Source organism: Ranitomeya variabilis, chromosome 3 (assembly GCF_051348905.1).
Source record: "Ranitomeya variabilis isolate aRanVar5 chromosome 3, aRanVar5.hap1, whole genome shotgun sequence".
Taxonomy (NCBI): domain Eukaryota; kingdom Metazoa; phylum Chordata; class Amphibia; order Anura; family Dendrobatidae; genus Ranitomeya; species Ranitomeya variabilis.
The window spans coordinates 745,913,906-745,935,890 of record NC_135234.1 but is presented as its reverse complement, the minus strand read 5'-3'; the positions used below and the strand labels follow the sequence as shown (position 1 = coordinate 745,935,890).

The 21,985-nt window shown below is 44.8% G+C and overlaps 3 pseudogenes; all 3 read left to right on the top strand.

Annotated features, from left to right (window-relative positions):
• The first annotated feature begins 2,896 nt into the window (after positions 1–2,896).
• Positions 2,897–4,221, top strand: LOC143818589 (snurportin-1 pseudogene; annotated as a pseudogene).
• Positions 4,222–10,096: 5,875 nt separating this feature from the next.
• LOC143817787 (CWF19-like protein 2 pseudogene) lies at positions 10,097–17,144 on the top strand (annotated as a pseudogene).
• Positions 17,145–19,335: 2,191 nt separating this feature from the next.
• Positions 19,336–20,949, top strand: LOC143818588 (snurportin-1 pseudogene; annotated as a pseudogene).
• Positions 20,950–21,985: the final 1,036 nt, after the last annotated feature.

Here is a 21,985-nt window from a genome sequence, read left to right as displayed (position 1 = left end):
ATATAGTAATACTTCCTCGGCGTTCCGGCCGCCGGTTGTGTGCCTCAGTAGGATGTTGCCTTGGTCTTACAGCACGACTCCTACTGGTATTCTCCTTCTTGCTTTGATCTCGTTTCTCACTCAGCACAATATATCTCGCTTCTGTTACTTTCTTAGGGCACCGCCGCTATACTGAGCAGGCACGGTCCCGTGACGTTCTTTCTTGTTGCCAGGCCTCTGTCAGGGTCCCAAACCTGACAGGGGCCCTACCGAATCTTCCCCTACAACACCCTCTGCCACCAGGTGTTGTCTGGTTCCAACCCAGTCAGCTTTCTGACTAACTTCCTGCCTGACCCCCAGTTTACCCACACGGTGAGGAGTGGCCTAATAAATAGCACCCTTAGCTCCCCCTGGAGGCCCGACTGTGAAATGTATTGGTGTATGTGATACCTGGTCAGATGAACTCCTTCAGTGCCATCAGACGTACCATAGCCCCCCTTAGCGGCGGAGCCACAGTACTGCAACGACCAGGACTCTGGGGCGCTGCATATATATATTACTTCTCACTATATACACCGGGCACTTTTTTTCTTTTTATTTTAAGTGTTATCTGAAAACAGAAAAAACTAAAATTATTTTAATAAACTTTGTAAATACTTAAAAAAAAGAAAAGAAAATGTATGTGGTAATGATTATGGTGCTTGAACCCTCTAGGTTCAAGGAACATATTGTAATCCGATTTCTTATATTTTATTCTTCTTCTCCGCGTTTTCCGCAATTAATGCAGCCCGAACTGCTCGGTGTAGAGACCCCGTTCAGGCAGCGTTTTGAAGCCCTTGGTGGGGACAGGTGTGCTATGCATTATAGAAGTCGATCCGATTTGTAGTGTTTTTTTTTTTTTTTAAATAAAATCGCATTAAAAAAAAAATAAAAAATTTCCCATAGGAATTAATGGTGACCTTTCCATGACCCCCAACTGACATGGATTAAAGCCACAGCGCAGGTGCACTGACCTTAAGGCCCCGTCTCACATAGCAGCGATCTCGCTAGCGATCTCGCTGAGTCACAAGTTTTGTGACGCAACAGCGACCTCCATAGCGATGTCGCTATGTGTGACACGTACCAGCGATCAGGCCCCTGCTGCGAGATCGCTGGTCGTGTCGGAATGGCCTGGACCTTTTTTTGGTCGTTGAGGCCCCGCTGACATCGCTGAATCGGTGTGTGTGACACCGATCCAGCGATGTCTTCACTGGTAACCAGGGTAAACATCGGGTTACTAAGCGCAGGGCCGCGCTTAGTAACCCGATGTTTACCCTGGTTACCAAAAAAACAAACAGTACATACTCGCCTTTCGGTGTCCAGGTCCCTTGCCGTCTGCTTCCTGCTCTGACTGCCGGCCGGAAAGTGAGAGCAGATCACAGCAGTGACGTCACCGCTGCGCTCTGCTCTCAGTGTACAGCGGCACTGTCAGAGCAGGAAGCAGACGGCAAGGGACCTGGACACCGAAAGGCGAGTATGTAGTGTTTGTTTTTTTGGTAACCAGGGTAAACATCGGGTTACTAAGCGCGGCCCTGCGCTTAGTAACCCGATGTTTACCCTGGTTACCGGGTGCTGCAGGGGGACTTCGGCATCGTTGATGACAGTTTCAACGATGCCGAAGTCGTTCCCCTGATCGTTGGTCGCTGGAGAGAGCTGTCTGTGTGACAGCTCCCCAGCGACCACACAGCGACAAAACAGCGACGCTGCAGCGATCAGCATCGTTGTCTGTATCGCTGCAGCGTCGCTGTGTGAGACGGGGCCTTAACAAAGATGGCAGCTAGGCAAATGTACGGTGTCTGTATATAGGGGGATGTCTGTATATAGGGGGGTGTCTGTATGCAGAGCTGACTCCTTTCATTCACAGCAGGGAGCCAGCTGTTTGTGTCCACTCATTCATGAAGGACACATCAATTCAATTCAAATGAGCTTTATTGGCAGGACTAAGGGTACCGTCACACAGTGGCATTTTTATCGCTACGACGGCACGATTCGTGACGTTGTAGCGATATCGTTACGATCTCGCAGTGTCTGACACGCTACTGCGATCAGACACCCTGCTGAGAATCGTACGTCGTAGCACATCGTTTGAAACTTTCTTTCGTCGCTGGATCTCCCTCTGTCATCGCTGGATCGTTGTGTGTGACAGCGATCCAGCGATGCGTTCGCTGGTAACCAGGGTAAACATCGGGTTACTAAGCGCAGGGCCGCGCTTAGTAACCCGATGTTTACCCTGGTTACCAGCGTAAAAGTAAAAAAAAACAAACAGTACATACTGACCATCTGATGTCCGTCAGGTCCCTTGCCGTCTGCTTCCCGCTCTGACTGTCTGCCGGCCGGAAAGTGAGAGCAGATCACAGCGGTGACGTCACTGCTGCGCTCTGCTCTCACTGTACGGCTGCACTCAGTCAGAGCAGGAAGCAGACGGCAAGGGACCTGATGGACATCAGATGGTCAGTATGTACTGTTTTTTTTTTTTTACTTTTACGCTGGTAACCACGGTAAACATCGGGTTACTAAGCGCGGCCCTGCGCTTAGTAACCCGATGTTTACCCTGGTTACCAGCGAACCTCGGCATCGCTCCAGTGCCGTGATTGCAAAGTGTGACCGCAGTCTACGACGCTGGAGCGATACTCATACGACGCTGCGACGTCACGGATCGTGCCGTCGTAGCGACGAAAATTGCACGGTGTGACGGTACCCTAAGTACACTTTAGCATTGCCAAAGCATATGGTAAAAATACGGGGTGGGGGAGGGAGGCACATAGAGGTCCAGGATATTGGACTATCCTGAATAGTTGGTGCAGCTGTGTCTGTGACTGGTCACTGGTGGACACTGTGCAGCCTCCTATCAGGCACCAGAGAGTACAGTGTACAGCAGATGATGGACGCCCTCACAGAGGCCCTTGCAGGGAGCTTCGCGGTTTCTTCCCACCTCAATAGTACTTCAGCTCCTCATCCAAGATTAGCGCAGTATAAAGGCAAATCCAGCTCTCTGGAGCAGAGCGAGCGCAGGAGGAAACTGCTGGAACTACAGAAACTAAAGCGCTTGGACTATATCAACCATGCTCGCCGGCTCGCATCTGGGGATTGGACAGACCAAGATGAAGAGAAGGATGAGGATGGGAAACAAACAGAAGACGAAGACGCAGAGGACATGGATGTGGAGCCTTGCAAAAAGTTACCCCGACATTATGCTAACCAGATTATGCTTTCTGAGTGGCTAATAGAAATTCCTCCAGATCTGGCTGATCTTTGGATTCTTGTAGTCTGCCCCACTGGAAAGCGTTCTTTAGTTGTGGCTTCACGGGGTTCTACTGCAGCTTACACTAAAAGTGGGTACTGCGTGAACAGGTTTCCATCATTACTACCAGGTGGAAATCGGCCTAACAGTGCTACTGGTAAAGACCACACTATTCTAGACTGCATATATAACGAGGAGTCTCGCACATATTACGTGTTAGATGTCATGTGTTGGAAAGGACATCCGGTGTACGACTGCCACACTGACTTTCGCTTTTACTGGCTCCAATCAAAGCTGCAGGAAGAAGATGGGTTGTGTAATATTTCCAAGATCAACCCTTTCAAGTTCGTTGGTCTGCCGAATTTCCCCTGTTCGTTGGATTCCATTCAGAGTGTCCTCACACAGTCCTATCCCTACAAGGTGGACGGCCTGTTATTTTACCACATGCACACACTATACTCCCTCCAGGTAGTACTCCGCTGGTTGGGTGGCTCCATCCATACATGGCACCTGAAATTCTAGGATTTCCTGCCCCACCAGGACCCCTTACAGAAAAGCCAGCATATGCCCAAGAGCAAATGCGACAGATTCTTGAACACAAGAAGGATGGGAAAGGAGCAGCGGAGGGCGGACGTTATGAACTGGAACATCTGTCAACAATCCCTCCATCCTAAGAAAAGATTGCTGGCACACGCGCTCCTGGATGGTGCGCACATTCATTGCTGCTGTTCATATAACACCACCTGTGCTTTGACCTTAATATTGTTCTGGACCTGATATGGAGTTAATGTACAGCGGTGCACTATTTATAAACCTGCAGAATACATTTTATAGCTTTTTAAAAAAAATAAAAATACATTTTCATATTTCTCATTACTATGTATGCATTCCTCTAGCTCGTATGGGGTATGGTGAGATTGCGGTCCCAGTCCATGTGTTGCCAGTAGGTACGTCTTTTTTTTTTTTTTTTTCTCATTCTCATTCCCTTTTGTTCTTTCCTTCCCCACTTTTTTCTTTATTCAGCATCTCTTTTCCTTCCACAGTTCTACCTAGGAGCCCTTTTCATATAATTGTTTTCCTTCTGCGGCGTTTCCTTAATTATCCTCTATGGTGTTTCCTTTTCATAATTGATTCTACAACAAGGTCAGTTCATTTGTTTACACTTTCCCGGTATATTAACTGGTCAAATTATCTTTTGTTGCATATTTTAGACTGTATGTGGTGCCCTCTGCCTGCGCTTACGCCACGTCATGCTTATATCTGCATCATAGATTGCAACCTATGTTCACCCTTATATAAAATACATGTATAATATACACTCACTGGCCACTTTATTAGGTACACCTGTCCAACTTCTTGTTAACACTTAATTTCTAATCAGCCAATCACATGGCGGCAACTCAGTGCATTTAGGCATGTAGACATGGTCAAGACAATCTCCTGCAGTTCAAACCGAGCATCAGTATGGGGAAGAAAGGTGATTTGAGTACCTTTGAACGTGGCATGGTTGTTGGTGCCAGAAGGGCTGGTCTGAGTATTTCAGAAACTGCTGATCTACTGGGATTTTCACGCACAACCATCTCTAGGGTTTACAGAGAATGGTCCGAAAAAGAAAAAAAATCCAGTGAGCGGCAGTTCTGTGGGCGGAAATGCCTTGTTGATGCCAGAGGTCAGAGGAGAATGGGCAGACTGGTTCGAGCTGATAGAAAGGCAACAGTGACTCAAATCGCCACCCGTTACAACCAAGGTAGGCCTAAGAGCATCTCTGAACGCACAGTGCGTCGAACTTTGAGGCAGATGGGCTACAGCAGCAGAAGACCACACCGGGTACCACTCCTTTCAGCTAAGAACAGGAAACTGAGGCTACAATTTGTACAAGCTCATCGAAATTGGACAGTAGAAGATTGGAAAAACGTTGCTTGGTCTGATGAGTCTCGATTTCTGCTGCGACATTCGGATGGTAGGGTCAGAATTTGGCGTAAACAACATGAAAGCATGGATCCATCCTGCCTTGTATGGAGCATCTTTGGGATGTGCAGCCGACAAATCTGCGGCAACTGTGTGATGCCATCATGTCAATATGGACCAAAATCTCTGAGGAATGCTTCCAGCACCTTGTTGAATCTATGCCACGAAGAATTGAGGCAGTTCTGAAGGCAAAAGGGGTCCAACCCGTTACTAGCATGGTGTACCTAATAAAGTGGCCGGTGAGTGTATACAATATATACACACAATGCCCATATATGTCACTGTATGTAGTTCCACATGCATTTTTCTGTTGGTATCGGATCTTTCTATTTGATATCGGAACTTATTCTATCCGATTGGCATGTTTGTATATCGCTTCTGTATATAGTTCTGGCATATTACTTTTTACTTCAACATCCAATGTACTGTATCTTTATTGTTTTTTCCAGTGAGGTTTGATAAAGGCCCATTATGGGGTCGAAACGTTACCTCAACACCCTTATGCTACTGTTTTGAATACAATAAAATATCACTCAATTTTTGCATTTGAAAACCTATACCTTGAGTGCAGCTGTTTTTTATAAGTCTATGATTTAACTGGATCTTATCCGGGTTCAGACTGCACTTATCCTTACTTATCTGAGTGCACGCCATTTTTTTGAAAAAAAAAATCTGCCTCTGTTTGAAGACTTCCATTGAAGGAGAACTCACCACCTCTCGTGGCAGCCTGTTCCACTCATTGATCACTGTCAAGTTTTTTTTGTAATATCTAATCGGCGTCTCCTCCCATTCAGTTTCATCCCATTCAGTTTCATCTCATTGCTTCTAGTCTTTCCTAGTCTTTTCTAGTCTGCTACTCCCGCTCTTCCTCCTCATTCCCATCCTTCGCCCATCCACATGGGTGAGACAGGACAAAGGCCTCTGTTGGGCTAGCCACCAGCTCCTGTTCCTCCTCAGCATCCATCTCCTCATTGTTACCAAAGCCACGCTGAGCAGATGAGATGAGACTGGGCTAGCTACAATCTGTCTTCCTCCATCCCCACCTGGTCTGCATGCAAAAATTCATGTTTAATTGTGAGCAGTGACTGTTTAAGTAGGCACAGAAGTGTGATCGTTGCGCTATGGCATCATTGCCGCCCACCATCTTTGTTGCATCCTCCAAGTCTTAGAGAACCAAACAAATGTTAAACAATTCCCACTCTTCAGTTATGTGCAGAGGCTAATCAGAGTACCGATGGGTGAGTTGGAGCTGGTACTCAACCACTGGCCTCTTCTGGTCACAAAACCTTCCCAGCGTGTGCATTATGGAGTAGAGAGGAGCAAACCTAAGGCTACCTTACGATTGGCAAACATGCTGATGTTCGCCGAACATATTCAAATCCCATTGATTTCATAAGGAGGCAAAACCAAAACGCATAGACAACACCTTAAGTGGGCCCAAAAGTTGCCAAAACAGCTCATTTTAGAGGAAGACACCAGGAAAAATGACAACAGTAGACCCAGAGTACAAATAGTATAATTATGAAGCATGAATGCATGGGACAGGGCTTAGACCAGCATTTGTAGCTTAACCCCTTAAGTACCCTTAACTACCGCCGTTAAAAGGCGTATCGGTGGTAGCTAAAGTGTATAGCACCCCCCCAGAGTCAGATTTTCTCTGTGGTCTTGGTTGCCGGGGGTAGCCGAGACACCAGAGAACATGATTCGGGTCGGTTTTTACCGACCCCCGTGTTGCGATCACCGGTAATTAACAGTTTACTGGCAGCCAGAAAAAAATAAACGCGATTTGCCATTTAATTTCTGTCCTCTGATGTTATCGCACACCAGAGGACAGAGAAATGAGGTCCCCGATTGCCCCCCAATACTTACCCATGTCCCCCGGTGCTCCTCGGGGTTTCCCATGGACACCGCCATCTTCCGGCAAAAAAATGGTGGGCGCATGCGCAGTGCGCCAGCTGGCACCCAGCAGATCTTTGGAGTCTCGGCTGCTGGGGTTAGCCGAGACTCCAAAGAACGTGATCGCGGTCGGTTTTTACCGACCCCTGTTTTGCGATCACTGATAATTAATCGTTTTCCTGCGACCGCAAAAAAAAACAAGTGTGTCATTCTCTGTCCTAATGTGATCGCACATCAGAGGACAGAGAAATAGGGGGATCGGGGACCCCGTCATACTTACCGGTGTCCCTGTGTCCTCCAGCGTCCCCTCCTGGTCCTCAGAATAAAGCGATGCAAAAATAATTATTTTTTCAATAAAGTTTTTATCGCATAAAAGCGCCAAAACATAAAAAAATGATATAAATGAGGTATCTCTGTAATCGTACTGACCCGAAGAATAATACCGCTTTATCAATTTTACTAAAACGTGAAACGGTATAAACGCCCCCCCCCCAAAAAAAAAAATAAAAAAAAATTCATGAATAGCTGTTTTTTGGCCATTCTGCCTCACAGAAATCGGAATAAAAAGCGATCAAAAAATGTCACGTGCCTGAAAATGATACAAAAAAAAAAGGTCAACTCGTCCCGCAAAAAACAAGACCTCACATGACTCTGGACCAAAATATGGAAAAATTATAGCTCTCAAAATGTGGAGACGCAAAAACTATTTTTTGCAATAAAAAGCGTCTTTTAGTCTGACGGCTATCAGTCCTAAAAATCCGCTAAAAAACCCGCTATAAATAGTAAATCAAACCCCCTTCATCACCCCCTTAGTTAGGGAAAAATAATAAAATTAAAAAAATGTATTCCATTTTCCCATTAGGGTTAGAGCTAGGGTTGGGGCTAGGATTAGGGTAGGGGTTAGGGTTTCAGTTAGAATTGGGGGTTTCCACTGTTCAGGCACATCAGGGGCTCTCCAAACGCGACATGGCGTCCCATCTCAATTCCAGCCAATTCTGCGTTGAAAAAGTAAAACAGTGCTCCTTCCTTTCCGAGCTCTCCCGTGTGCCCAAACAGGGGTTTACCCCAACATATGTGGTATCAGCGTACTCAGGACAAATTGGACAACAACTTTTGGGGTCCAATTTCTCCTGTTACCCTTGAGAAAATATTAAACTGGGGGCTAAAGTATAAGTTGTGTGGGAAAAAAATAATTTTTATTTTCACGGCTCTGCGTTATAAACTGTAGTGAAACACTTGGTGGTTCAAAGCTCTCACGACCCCCTAAAGAACTTTTTTAGATGTGTTTACTTTCCAAAATTGTCACTTTTGGGGGAGTTTCAATGTTTAGGCACATCAGGGGCTCTCCAAACGTAACATGGCGTCCCATCTCAATTCCTGTCAATTTTGCATTGAATAGTCAAACGGCGCTCCTTCCCTTCCGAGCTCTGCCATGCACCCAAACAGTGGTTTACCCCCACATATGGGGTATCTGCGTACTCGGGAGAAAATGGACTCCACAAGTTGTTGTACAATTTGTCCTGTTACCCTTGGTAAAATAAATCAAATTGGAGCTGAATAAAATTTTGTGTGAAAAAAAGTTAAATGTTCATTTTTATTTAAACATTCCAAAACTTCCTGTGGAACACCTGAAGGGTTAATAAACTTCTTGAATGTGGTATTGAGCACCTTGAGGGGTGCAGTTTTTAGAATGGTGTCACACTTGGGTATTTTCTCATATAGACCCTTCAAAATGACTTCAAATGAGATGTGGTCCCTAAAAAAAAAAAAAATAAAATAAAATTTGATGTAAAAAGGAGAAATTGCTGGTCAACTTTTAACCCTTGTAACTCCCTATCAAAAAAAAATTTGGTTACAAATTTGTGCTGATGTAAAGTAGACATGTGGGAAATGTTACTTATGTATTTTGTGTGACATATCTCTGATTTAAGGGCATAAAAATTCAAAGTTAAAATAGCGAAATTTTCAAAATTTTGGCCAAATCTCCATTTTTTTTCACACACAGGTAATATCAAAGAAATTTTACCACGATCATGAAGTACAGTATGTCACGAGAAAACAATGTCAGAATCATCAGGATCCGTTGAAGCGTTCCCGAGTTATAACCTCATAAAGGGACAGTGGTCAGAATTGTAAAAATTGGCTTGGTCATTAACGTGCAAACCACCCTTGGGGCTTAAGGGGTTAATGAATGACTTTTCTATAGACTTCAAGATAAAAAAAAAAAAAAAAAAAAAGATAACTGATCCTGTTGAAATGTGTTTTTTTTTTTTTTTTTTTTTTTTTTTTTTTACTGGACAGAAGTTGTTTGCAAAAATATTTTTCTGCCAATGGATTACTGCTGCATCCTTTTTAAGAGGATTATGGGACATGTGAACACAGCCTTACTAACAGAGGCCGCTCCGTTTCACATTCACTCTATAAAATCTGCTTATTTCTTGCAGCCAACCTTCACCTTGCCTCCTAAAAAATCATTTTAACTTTTCCGATCACCTAGTCCCACCGTTCACACACATTCCCCAAAATAATTCTTCTCCTGCCTACACCTAGTCTAGAGCATTAAAACCAGTTTCCACTTTTTGGTTTTCCAGCATGCTAATATTCAGCTTCCAGACACCTTTTCATACTGTCCCCCCCCCCCCCCCAAATGACATTCACACCTCACACACTCATGGTCTGAGTTAGCCACGGTTCAAATGCCCTAACAAGATGAAAACTAATCTACCAGGAGGTTGTGTATCACATGAAGCTCCACATTCATTTTTTAAAATTTTTTTTTTTAAACTCCTTTTATTGAAGGAGAAAGAGACACAACATAGTCGTACAAATCAAACAAGTTTACAATAGAGTAATATAGAATCAAGGATTGAAATAGGCAACATTTACATGATATAAAAGCAATACATTGATCATCTATTGGGGGAGGAGGGGTGGTGTGTTGGATTAAAAATTTGCCCACAGCGAAAGGACCCAATGTCATCATCACAACTAGCCAGGTCTGCTTCAAATCTGGATGGATGTAATACTGTCCACAAGACTGCTAAAAGATTTAAATGTGGTGCCAAACCAGGGGCAGACTGGAAGATCTGGAACCTCTGGGGATACGTCTGTGCAGTTTCAGGGAGCAACAGAGGGGAGCTCCTACTCACGAGCCTGCTGTGAGTGGTAGTGTCATTTTTCTTTTCTGTCTCCAAGAGGCTGTGGTCTATAGATTCTGGCGGGGAGGTCTCCAGGGTGGTGGATGACTCGGTGGTGGAGATGGGGACGTCCAAGGTATCCAGGAAAATTGTGCCTCTTCCAGATCTGGCCGCGTCAGTGCCAGCCCAATTAAATGGGCATCCCGCACTTGTGGCAGCATCGTCCTCTGGACCAGGAGTCCTCAGTGTGAGTGAACTTGAAAGCACGATCGACAATACTCCGGCTGCCCTGGGTAGACCAGGTAGCCCCAATTACCTCCCACGGAAAAGGTGGCTGGAGGGTGGGAAACTTCTCCGATACCATCCAGATCTTGCTTGAAGCGCACCCAGAAAAGCATTTTCCCATTAGGAATATTATTAAAACTATTTACCAATTTTGTCCCTCCTCTGACCGAACTGCAGTATCTTTTTAAGAAGGCCATGACATATGCCAGCTCTATGAAAGGGTTGCCGAGGTGGATCGTCACTGGCTTTTCAGCCATGGTGAAAAGGGGAATAAAGCTCCAAGTCTTCTCCTGTGGGAGATCACTCAGATCTTTGCACTTCTGGAAAATATTCAGGCAATGTCCACTTGCAAAAGAAACTTTATAAAGCCCTTGACCAGCATTGTCTTGCAGGAAATAAAAGGACTTCAATGAGAAAAGCCTCTAGTTCAATTCTATTGAATTCCAGTTTAACCCGTAAACAAATGTTACTTACATCTGATGAGATTTTAATTAACTCTTAGGACCTGGTGAGATCACCTTATAGATCATAACATCTCCCCTCTCAGGTAAGTCTTGTTTCACATAATGAATCACAATGGCGAGGGCCAGTCTTGGCCTGAATGGTGCTTTGTGTGAAACTGGCCTTTGGTGCCTTCATCCTATTGATTTTTTTACCTGCTTTTCCATAACATTAACAAAGGCAGGAGACCATTTTTTTTATATCCTAGGAAAATTGATTTCCATTGCCCCCAAACATGAAGTTTGGGTTTTAGCCTAACCCATCTAGATAACATAAGACACAATATTGTAAAGTTAGACTTCATGTATCAAACCATAAGCGGAATCAGACACAGGACATTTCAGAATGCTATCACAAAATATAATTGTGTAAAATCAAAAAAACACTTATTATTGAGCAGCACCAAGCTACACATTGTAGACACAAAGGCCCAAAGTCATCATTAGCAATTTTTAAGTCGCTGTTCTTTTGTCTTGTTATTAATTGCAGTTTTTGGTGCCAAATTAATTAAAATGACGGTTACTATCCATGAATTTGGTGCGTAGTAAAAACTTTCTTTTCGGTTTTGAACTTTTTATGTGACTTTTGGCGCACATATCCCCCCATCATGTTTCAACTGAACATCTGTCATTGTGGTGTTACGGTTATTGACCCATCCCCTGATGACCCTAATGTTGGGCAGGCACAGAGGTGTATCTAGGTTTTCTGGCACCCGGGGCAAGAATTCAGTTTGGCGCCCCCGCCCCACCAAGGACATATGCGTTTTGCACATTTGGTCATGTACCTACAATCTCCTCTCTCTAATGCTCTCAATGTTCAGTGAAAAACTGAGAGAAGCAGTAAGAGAAGCTCAATGTCACAGGACCATAAGTATGAAAGTCACATATGAGTGAAGTGTCCATGTGACGACTACTGGAACCTGCAGAGTTGAATCCTGACATCGCAGCTTCTGAATTATCACAACTAATGCACTGCACACATTTAGGATTCTCCATTGCCTGTGGACAGTCATGTCAGCACAAGCATGCGATTTGTATACTTCTAACCACATTCTGACTAGACGTGCCCGGCCTTGCTCAGTTCATTTTCATGGACTGAGGCCACACATGTCTAGTCAGCACGTGACCGCATTAATGTAAATCGCCAGCACAAGAGAATCCTGACAGCGTGCAGGGCGCACTGTGAGAATTTAGAAGTCTGCAGTTGCAGCGCCCCAGAGTCCTGGTCGTTGCAGTACTGTGGCTCCGCCGCTAAGGGGGGCTATGGTACGTCCGATGGCACTGAAAGAGTTCATCTGACCAGGTATCACATACACCAATACATTTCACAGTCGGGCCTCCAGGGGGAGCTAAGGGTGCTATTTATTAGGCCACTCCTCACCACTGTGGGTAAACTGGGGGTCAGGCAGGAAGTTACGGAGAAAGCTGACTGGGTTGGAACCAGGCAACACCTGGTGGCAGAGGGTGTTGTGGGGGAAGATTCGGTAGGGTCCCTGTCAGGTTTGGGACCCTGACAGAGGCCTGGCAACAAGGAAGAACGTCACTGGACCGTGCCTGCTCAGCATAGCGGCGGTGCCCTAAGAAAGGATTAGAAGTGAGATATATTGTGCTGGGTGAGAAACGAGATCAAAGCAAGAGGAGAAATACCAGTAGGAGTCGTGCTGTAAGACCGAGGCAACATCCTACTGAGGCGCACAACCGGCGGCCGGAACGCCGAGGAAGTATTTATATATCTAGCTCCAAGCAATACTTCAAACCAACGGCAGGACAGTCAGTCTCAGGTGGGCTGTCTCACATACATCACCTATGAAGACATGGGGGGCGCACTAGGAGAGGGGCGACTCTAGGGTCCCGGAAGAGCTCCGAGCCTACTCGTCATACGGGTGCCGTCCTAACCAGAACATCAGGGAGGGACGGAGGAGAAAAACATCATCCGAACGAGTTGTGAGGGAACATCAGAAACAGACACAACAGTTGTGGGGTACTATCCCGTAAGCACAGCAGGGGAGGACCACAACACATAGCGCTAGCAGGAAGGCACAGATTTCCACCTGCAAAGAGAACTCTGGAGGTGCCATTGGACCGGCCGGACTTGCGCAGCCTGGTGAACCGTATTCCGGACTGAGGACCCAGAGACCTTCAGTAAAGAGGTAAAGAGACTGCAACCTGGTGTCCTCGTTATTTACTGCGACCGGCACTACACCGCACCACTACCACCATCCTTATCTATCATTCACTGTACGTCGCCTCCCCACCAGCAGGGTCACGGACCGGGCCTAGCCACCGTGACAACCCCAGAGCAGAGACTCAGAGGCTCGGTACCGGGTACCCCTCGGCCCTGCGGCGGTGGGGGCGCTACACAGTCACAAAGAATGACTGCAGACTCATCACAAACCTGGACATCCCCTTAAATGGTCCTAGCATAAATAAAAACATGAGAATTAGTATCACATATAACATTTATATCCAGGTACCTTATAGATGATGTCGTCTCTGGAGTCGTTCTTCTCTTCTTCTTGTCCAGACCCCATGATGAGTTTTCTCATCCACTGCTCGTATCTGCAGACTTCTATCTTTAAGGGCATCATATGGAGATTTTCTTCAAAAGAGCAGAGAAGATGGAAGTGTTATAATGCTCCTGAATAAAAAATTGCCCCTCACTACACTGTGTACATAATTATTAGGCAAGTTGTATTTTGATCACATGTCACTTTTTATACATGTTGTCCTACTCCAAGCTGTTCAGGCTTGAGAGCCAACTACAAATTAAGTAAATCAGGTGATGTGAATCTCTGTAATGAGGAGGGGTGTTGTCTGACATCAACACCCTATATAAGGTGTAGAAAAATAGGGGTAACCAAGGGTAAAATATACCTATATAAGGTGTGCTTAATTATTAGGCAACTTACTTTCCATTGGCAAAATGGGTCAGAAGAGAGATTTGACGGGCTCTGAAAAGTCCAAAATTGTGAGATGTCTTGCAGAGGGATGCAACAGTCTTGAAATTGCCAAACTATGGAAGCGTGATCACCAAACAATCAAGCGTTTCATTGCAAAAAAGGTGCTAAATAACTGCCCGTGAGTTGAAAATCAAGCGTGAAGCTGCCAAGATGCCATTTGCCACCAGTTTTCCCATATTTCAGAGCTTCAACGTTACTGGAGAAACAAAAAGCACAAGGTGTGCGATACTCAGGGACATGGCCAAGGTAAGGAAGGCTGAAAAACGACCACTTTTGAACAAGAAACATAAGATAAAACGTCAAGACTGGGCCAAGAAATATCTTAAGACTGACTTTTCAAAGGTTTTATGGACTGATGAACTGAGAGTGACTCTTGATGGGCCAGATGGATGGGCCAGAGGCTGGATCAGTAAAGGGCAGAGAGCTTGTTAAATATTAATTATTAATTGAATTATTCATATTATCAATCCTGTACTGAGCACATTGCTTCTTGCTGACATTACAAAGAGCTATTTGTGTGTAGCTCAACACCATATAAAAGGGAACACGTGGTCTGTGGGACACATTTATAAAAGTCTCTTAGGAGGGTGTGGGGGCTTTAGTCACCTGGGGGCTGTCACCTCCTGCCTTCACCATCATTCTCCATGGACATCAGACAAGGAAGGAACAGCTCGTAGCGGTAGCCATGATGACCTTCAGATTTCACACAGACTGCTTTTACCATTCAGAACTTTGGGAAAGATGAGTATCAAGTGCTGATATCTACACATGGACAATCTGTTCGTAACTATTTCATCTATTTTATGTTTTGCTGCAATGTGGTTTTTCTGTGGACAATTCAATAAACCACTACCTTTTTTATGAGAAAATCATGACCTTTTTCTTTAAGAATAACGCACCTGGTAAAGTCCTGATTAAATAAATGTGCGAAATAAGCATATTTAACAGAGCTCCACTCCGACTCAGATGCCAGCAAGGTAGATGTGGGGTACAGGTATGGGGTGGTATCATAAAAGATGAACTTGTAGGACCTTTTTCGGGTTGAGAATGGAGTGAAGCTCAACTCCCTAACCTACTGTCAGTTTCTGGAAGACAACTTCTTCAAGCAGTGGTACAGGAAGAAGTCGGTATCGTTCAAGAAAAACATGATTTTCATGCAGGACAATGCTCCATCACATGCCTCCAACTACTCCACAGCATAGCTGGCCAGTAAAGGTCTCAAAGAAGAAAAAAATGACATGGCTCCCTTGTTCACCAGATCTGAACCCCATGGAGAACCTGTGGTCCCTCATAAAATGTGAGATCTACAGGGAGGGAAAACAGTCCACCTCTCGAAACAGTGTCTGGGAGGCTGTGGTGGCTGCTGCACGCAATGTTGATCGTAAACAGATCAAGCAACTGACAGTATCTATGGATGGAAGGCTGCTGAGTGTCATCATAAAGAAAGGTGGCTGTATTGGTCACTCATTTTTTGATGTTTTGTTTTTGCATGTCTGAAATGTTTATTTCTACATTTTGTGCAGTATATTGGTTTACCTGGTGAAAATAAACAAGGGAGATGGGAATATATTTGGTTTTTATTAAGTTGCCTAATAATTCTGCACATTAATAGTTACCTGCACCAACAGATATCCTTCTAAGATGGCCAAATCTAAAAAAAAACAAAAACACTCCAACTTTCAAAAATAGTAAGCTTTGATATTTGAGACTTTTTGGTTAATTGAGAAAATAGTTGTTGTTCAATAATAAAAATAATCCTCCAAAATACAACTTGCCTAATACTGCACACAGTGTATATTGCCTGCACAAAATATGACCCCCACACTGTCCCTCTTATGGTACATGCTCTTTACACTGACCTCTCCTTTCCTTAAGAAAGCCCACCAACATCCTCACGACCCGAAGCAAAACCACAACCTGTCCAAATACGCAGTGAGGAAGAGATGAACAAGCTCGGTTCTAAGATTGTAAAGGCGGAAATAATGGGGAACACGGAGATGGCTGCAAAGCTCAACTGGAAGAAGCTCGTCAGCAAAAGCGAAATCGACTGGAAGACTACGAGAAAGAAAGAGAAAAATCCCAGAAATCCGAAGCTGGAGAAGAGCAAGAAGGTCAGTTTTCAGCAGCAGAACTATCTGGTAGAGCGTGGCCAGTGAACTCCATGGTGGGTTCTGCACAGCCGCGGGGAGGAAGGCGAATAAGACAACTAGTTGAGACACACGTGGACAAGGAGAGGGTGCGTTACTTCCATGATGACGACCATCAGAGCCTTTAAGATCTGGTCAAGAGAGAAAAGATGGGACCAGAACAAGCTATACCTGAGAATGGCAGCCAAGCTCAGAGAGAAGACTGACCAGGATTACTACAATCTGGACGATATGTTTGTCTCAAAAGCTGCAAAGAAAGAGCGAGCAAAATGAGGAAGAGGAAAGACAGAGGCGGCAAGCCATGGCCGAGCATCGGAGACTGGCTGCCAGAATGGAAAAATGTCCATTTTGCTTCGATAATGATGAGCTGCCAAAGCACATGATCATTGCTCTAGGAGTGAAGGTATATTTGTGTCTTCCCAACCACCTTTCCCTCACGGAGGGACATTGTCTGATCGTTCCTTTACAACACTACACTGCAGCGACGCTTCTGGATGAAGACATATGGAATGAAATCCAGATGTTCCGTAAAACATTAGTCAGGCTATTTGCCGATAACTGACTGGACTGCGTCTTTCTGGAAACAAACATAAACTTAAAAAAAACGCTTTCATCTGGTCTATGAATGTATTCCCCTGCCGAAGGAGGTGGCAGATATGGCACCCATTTATTTCAAGAAAGCAATTCTGGAATCTGACGAGGAATGGTCTATGAATAAGAAGCTAATAGACCTGTCTACAAAGGATGTTCGGCGATCTGTTGCAAAAGGCTTGCCTTATTTCTCGGTGGATTTTGGACTACAAGGAGGTTTTGCTCACATTATCGAAGACCATAACAAGTTCCCACATTATTTTCGCAAGGAAATAATCGGTGGCATGCTGGATCTGGATTCCAGAGTCTGGAGAAAAGCCGTGCGAGAGAACTTTGACGATCAGAGGAAGAAGGTTTTACAGTTTGCACAGCCCTTTGATTTCACAAAAACAAAAGAGTAAAGGTACCGTCACACTCAGCGACGCTGCAGCGATATAGACAACGAGCCGATCGCTGCAGTGTCGCTGTTTAGGTCGCTGTAGAGACGTCAAACAGCAGCTCCAGAACGATGCAGGAGCAATCCTGTGACGTAACGGCGACTCACTTATCGTTCTCACAGGTCGTTAGCTCCATGTAAAACATTGTTGGCATCGTTGCTTTTGCTGTCAAACATGACGATACACGCCGATCTGATGACCAAATAAAGTTCTGGACTTCGAGCTCCGACCAGCGATATCACAGCGGGATCCAGATCGCTGCTGCGTGTCAAACACAACGAGATCGCTAACCAGGACGCTGCAACGTCACGGATCGTTGTCGTTCTCGTTGTAAAGTTGCTGAGTGTAAAGGTACCTTTACATCTGTGCAATAAATGTATTGTAATTGTTACATTGTGTATATATTACTTCTCATTATATACACCGGGCACTTTTTATCTTTTTATTTTAAGTGTGATCTGAAAACAGAAAATAAACTTTGTAAATACTTTTTTTTTTTTTTTTTTAAATGTATGTGGTAATGATTATGGTGCTTGAACCCTCTAGGTTCAGCAACATATTGTAATCCGATTTCTTATATTTTATTCTACTTCTCCGCGTTTTCCGCAATTAATGCGGCCCGAACTGCTCGGCGTAGAGACCCCATTCAGGCAGCGCTTCGAAGCCCTCGGTGGGGACAAGTGTGCTATGTATTTTAGGAGTCAATCCGATTTGTAGTTTAAAAAAAAATAAATAAAAAATTAAATTCCCATAGGAATTAATGGTGACCTTTCCATGACCCCCAACTGACATGGATTAAAGCCACAGCGCAGGTGCACTGACCTTACAAAGAAAGCAGCTAGGCAAATGTACAGTGTCTGTATGTAGCGCCCCCACTGCCGCAGGGCCGAGGGGTACCCAGTACCGGGCCTCTGAGTCTCTGTTCTGGGGTTGTCACGGTGGCTAGACCCGGCCCGTGACCCTGCTGAGGGGCGTACAATAAAGGTAGAGGATGGTAGTGTTGTCGTGGTGCGGTGCAGGTCACAGTAAATAACAAGGACACCAGTTTGCAGTCTCTTTACCTCTTTACTGAAGGCTTTAAGGTGCTCAATCCGGAGCACTGTTAACAGGGCTGTCTGAGGCCGGCCGGTCCAAAGGCACATCAGGAGTTCCCTTTTCAGGTGGGAATCAGTGTCTACCTTCTAGCGCCTATGTGTTGTAGTCCTTCCCTGCTGAGCACCCCGGGATAGTCCTCACCTGCTGTGTCTGTCTCTGATCTTCGTTCTCTCCGTCCCTCAGATACTATGGCTAGGACGCACCCGTATGACGGAGTAGGCCTGGAGTTCTTCCGGGACTCTAGAGTCACCCCTCTCCCACAGCTGCCTCCGTTGTCTGCTTAGGTGTTTGAGTGAGACAGCCAACCTATAATTGGCTGTCCTGCCGTGGTTTGAAGTATGCTTAAAGTCTCTTACTTTCTCGGCGTTCCGGCCACCGACTGTTTGCGCCTCAGAAGGATGTTGCCTCGATCTTACAGCACGACTCCTTCTGGTCCTATTGCCTCTGTGCTGTATTCCCGTTACTCACTGGTTTGCGCTGTTCTTAAGAATCTGCCAGGATCCCATCCCTGACAGGTCCTCTCTCTAGCTCTTCCTAGTAACTTCTCTCCCTCTTCCTGTCCAACCCCCTGTATTACCAGAGTGTGAGGAGTGGCCTACTAGATAGAACCACTCCCCCTGGTGGCCGGAGTGTGAAGTGTAGTGTGAGTGTTACCTGGTCAGGTGAACTCCTTTAGTGCAGTCAGACGTAACATCACTCCCCTTAGTGGCAGAGCGACATTACTGCAACGACCAGGACTCTGGGGCGCTGCATGTATATAGGGGGATGTCTGTATGCAGAGCCGACTCCTTTCATTCACAGCCGGGAGCCGGCTCTGTGTCGGCTCCTTCAGGAACCACACATCAATTCAATTCCATTCAATTCAAATGAGCTTTATTGGCAGGACTAAGTACACCTTATCATTGCCAAAGCATATGGTAAAAATACGGGGGTGGGGAGGGAGGCATATAAAGGTCCAGGATATTGGACTATCCTGAATAGTTGGTGCAGCTGTGTCTGTGACTGGTCCCCGGTTGACAGCCTCCTATCAGGCACCAGAGAGTACAGTGTACAGCAGATGATGGATGCCCTCACAGAGGCCCTTGCAGGGAGCTTCGCTGTTTGTTTCTTCCCACCTCAATAGTACTTCAGCTCCTCATCCAAGATTGGCGCAGTATAAAGGCAAATCCAGCTCTCTGGAGCAGAGGGAGCGCAGGAGGAAACTGCTGGAACTACAGAAACTAAAGCACTTGGACTATATCAACCATGCTCGCCGGCTCGCATCTGGGGATTGGACAGACCAAGATGAAGAGAAGGATGAGGATGGGAAACAAACAGAAGACGAAGACGCAGAGGACATGGATGTGGAGCCTTGCAAAAGTTACCCAGACATTATGTTACCAGATTATGCTTTCTGAGTGGCTAATAGAAATTCCTCCAGGTCTGGCTGATCTTTGGATTCTTGTAGTCTGCCCCACTGGAAAGCGTTCTTTAGTTGTGGCTTCACGGGGTTCGACTGCAGCTTACACTAAAAGTGGGTACTGCGTGAACAGGTTTCCATCATTACTACCAGGTGGAAATCGGCCTAACAGTGCTACTGGTAAAGACCACACTATTCTAGACGGCATATATAACGAGGAGTCTCGCACATATTACGTGTTAGATGTCATGTGTTGGAGGGGACACCCAGTGTACGACTGCCACACTGACTTTCGCTTTTACTGGCTCCAATCAAAGCTGCAGGACGAAGATGGGTTGTGTAATATTTCCAAGATCAACCCTTTCAAGTTCATTGATCTGCCGAATTTCCCCTGTTCGTTGGATTCCATTCAGAGTGTCCTCACACAGTCCTATCCCTACAAGGTGGACGGCCTGTTATTTTACCACATGCACACACTATACTCCCTCCAGGTAGTACTCCGCTGGTTGGGTAGCTCCGTCCATACATGGCACCTGAAATTCTAGGATTTCCTGCCCCACCAGGACCCCTTACAGAAAAGCCAGCATATGCACAAGAGCAAATGCGACAGATTCTTGAACACAAGAATGATGGGAAAGGAGCAGCGGAGGGCGGACGTTATGAACTGGAACATCTGTCAACAATCCCTCCATCCTAAGAAAAGACTGCTGGCACACGCTCTCCTGGATGGTGCGCACATTCATTGCTGCTGTTCATATAACACCACCTGGGCTTTGACCTTGATATTGTTCTGGACCTGATATGGAGTTAATGTACAGCGGTGCACTATTTATAAACCTGCAGAATACAGTTTATAGCTTTTTAAAAAAAATAAAAATACATTTTCATATTTCTCATTACTATGCATGCATTCCTCTAGCTCGTATGGGTATGGTGAGATTGTGGTCCCATTCCATGTGTTGCCAGTAGGTACGTCTTTTTTTTTTTTTTTTCTCATTCCCTTTTGTTCTTTCCTTCCCCTCTTTTTTTCTTTATTCAGCATCTCTTTTCGTTCCACAGCTCCACCTAGGAGCCCTTTTCCTATAATTGTTTTCCTTCTGTGGTGTTTCCTTACTTATCCTCTACGGTGTTTCCTTTTCATAATTGATTCTACAACAAGGTCAGTTCATTTGTTTACACTTCCCCGGTATATTAACTTGTCAAATTATCTTTTGTTGCATATTTTAGACTATATGTGGTGCCCTCTGCCTGCGCTTACGCCACATCATGCTTATATCTGCTTATGTCTGCATCATGGATTGCAACCTACATTAACATCTAATGTACTGTATCTATTGTTTTTTCCAGTGAGGTTTGATAAAGGCCCATTATGGGGTCGAAACGTTACCTCAGCACCTTTATGCTACTATAGTGAATACAATAAAATGTCACTCAATTTTGCACTTGAAAACCTATACCTTGAGTGCGGCTGTTTTTTATAAGTCTATGTTCAAACAGAGACTGGACAGACATCTGTCTGGGATGATGTAGTGAATCCTGCTTTGAGCAGAGGGTTGGACCAGATGACCTAGGAGGTCCTTTCCAACTCTAACATTCTATGATTCTATGAAAGCCATCATGGTGGAGTCAGACGTGTTGGCTGTATGGAGCTTGGCACATATGGCCGACTTTATGTACTGTTTCCTTTGCCGTGACCCTGTCGATATATCCTTCTCTTAAAAAATAAAAAAAAAATAAAAAAATGGGGGAACATGTAACACTCTGGATGAGCAATACAATACCAATACATTTTTTAACAATTTTTGGGAGGAGTAGATACCATTGAAATGTACCCAAGAATATGCAAAAAATTCTGATGAGCAAAGGAGTCGATACATTTTTGAACAATTTTTGGAGGGTTACATACCAAGGAAATGTACTCCAGGGCACGTTGTACTCTATGGATGACGAATTTAATCCAGATACCTTTTTTAATTTTTTTGGGGAAGGTTATATACTACCGAAATATACGACAGATCACAGAATAGTGTATGGATGAGAAATTTAACCCAGCCAAATTTTTTTTTGTACATACCACCATAATGTACCAATAACTGCATTAAACTCTGTGGATAACTAATTGAAAATGTTTAAATTTAAAATTTCTGAATTCAAAGTGTAGTTTATTTACTTAAACGCTCATAGGCACAAACTGTAAAGCCAGGAAAAAATATAATGAGGTTCGTCCATGGATACTTGAAAGGCAACGACTGGCAGGCTTCATTCAAATGTGTTCTAAAGTCTACTTGCTGTACTCCTACACTCATAAAGA